Below are 2,383 nucleotides of genomic sequence, written 5' to 3' on the forward strand. Positions count from 1 at the left end.
TTATCATTAGGCCTATTGCTGCTTGCTCACTTCAGACATTAGGCCCAATGTGCAGTTTTCGTCTTCAAATTATAGCTGAATGGTTTGCAATGATTAATTTTAAATCTAGATTAAATCAAGGTTTATCTAATAATTCTGTTGCACCAAACTTCAAACCTTAAAAAATAAGCAGGTTTACATTTATAACCCATCATTTTGATCGGATTTAAGTTATATTTAAGATTAACTTTAATTCTGTTGCACCATAACTTTAAACTCAGATTTAAATCTCAATTATGGATTAACTTTAAACTTAACACTTAAATACATACCTCTGGTCTTTAGCAACCCGGGACATCATTCTCTACCCTCTCCCTCCTTAATTTTTTTAAATTAGACATGAACTTTCTTAGTATTCCTCAATCTATTAATTATAAATAATATAACAAGAAAAAATTTGTAAAATATGAAAGAATGCCAGTTTTCTGATTAATTTTTTGTTAAAAGTGTATAGGGTCGCTAGAGACCTGAGGTATGTAAATGTGTAAGTATTTTTTCCTGCGCAACTATATTTATGTTACAGGGCTGACGAGACGTGAGACGTGCGGATCCAAATGCAAAGCTTTATTAATAGACATGGCAGAGACAGGCAAGGGTCAGATAATGGCAACAGGTATGTAGGAGGCAAGACACAAGAATATATCCTAGGGCTAGCGTGGGTCTACGATCGGCGAACAGGATCAATATAGGGCGAGACCAGAGGGATAATCCAGGTACAAGGCAAGGTCCAGGCAGGGGCAAACAGCATCAGAATAAGGCAAGACGAGAGGGGGAATCCGAGATACACAGGCGAAGATAAGGACACTGGGACTAAGGCAGTGCCGGTGGAGCAGGGAGCCAGGGTGGAGCCGGCAGTACAGGTGGAGCTGAGGACCACCACAGCAGAGCAGACAGGACCGAAGACCCCCACGGCGGAGCAGAAGACCACCAGAGTCAGAAAGCAGACCACCCCAGTGGAGCAGAAGGCCACCAAAGCCAGACAGTAGACCACCACGGCGGAGTAGAGGACCACCACGGCAGAGCAGACGGAGCCGGGACCCATGGCAGAGACTGGGGCCTAGAGAAAACGGAGACAGACAACACAGGCAGTGCATTCTTGGTTTCAGGGACCAAGGCAGGGAACACAAGAAGCTCATCAAAGTTCTCTAGGGCAGTGACAGAGTTAAAGGGACAGACATGGAATGCATTATTATTATCTGGGCTCATGACAGGCAGGTTTAAGGATTCAAAGATGGGGTTTTGAGCTGTGACAGACAGACAGACAGTTTCAGGTGTGACAGATAAGGCAGAGAGTTCAGAAACAGCTTCTTTGGCTGGGTTGAGACAGGGTAATAGTTCGCAAATGGTCTCTTTAGCCATGACAGGACGGACAGAGAGTTCACAGACGACCTCCTTGGCCGGAACAGAACAGGCAAAGAGTTCACAGACGGCACTCCATAGCCGTGACAGGACAGGCAGAGAGTTCACAAATGGGTACCACTGACACCTCTGGAGGTTCTGCAGCGGATGCCGCCACCTCTGGAGGTTCTACAGTAGGACCATCAGGAAATAGGGAGAGTTCATTAACGGTTCCTTCGACTATGACATGACAGGCTGCGAGTGTCTTGCTGGGCGCCACCACCGTACAAGAAGTTGAAGTGAGCGCCGCCACCTCAGGAGGTTCTGTAGCACACTCCGCCACCTCTGGAGAAGCTACAGCAGGCGCCATCAGCTCTGGGGAAACAGCAGCAAATTCCACTACCTTGGGAGGTTCTGCAGTATCAGCCACCACCTCTGGAAACATCATAGTAGGTGAGTTCATTAACGGTTCCTTCGACTATGACATGACAGGCTGCGAGTGTCTTGCTGGGCGCCACCACCGTACAAGAAGTTGAAGTGAGCGCCGCCACCTCAGGAGGTTCTGTAGCACACTCCGCCACCTCTGGAGAAGCTACAGCAGGCGCCATCAGCTCTGGGGAAACAGCAGCAAATTCCATCATGAAGATCTGTTGTGACTTGACTTGTCTCATGAAGATCTGTTGTGACTTGACTCATGAAGTTCAGCTGTGGTTAGACTTGACTCATGAAGATCAACTGTGACTTGACTTGACTCAGGAAGATCAATTGTGACCTGACTTGCCTCATGAAGATCTGTTATGAGTTGACTTGACTCATGACGATCAACTGTGACTTGACTTATCTCAGGAAGATCAATTGTGACTAGACTTGACTGTAGGATATCAGACCGAATCAGACAATCTAAGATTTGGTCAAAACATGGCTGAAACCTGAGGAGCCCGAATTCCACAGAGGCCCAAGACAACAGGATGTTCATAAATCAGATCCTGGCCCCAAGCCTGAACCA

Source organism: Sinocyclocheilus grahami, unplaced genomic scaffold (genome assembly GCF_001515645.1).
Source record: "Sinocyclocheilus grahami isolate Dianchi unplaced genomic scaffold, SAMN03320097.WGS_v1.1 scaffold626.1, whole genome shotgun sequence".
NCBI classification, from domain to species: domain Eukaryota; kingdom Metazoa; phylum Chordata; class Actinopteri; order Cypriniformes; family Cyprinidae; genus Sinocyclocheilus; species Sinocyclocheilus grahami.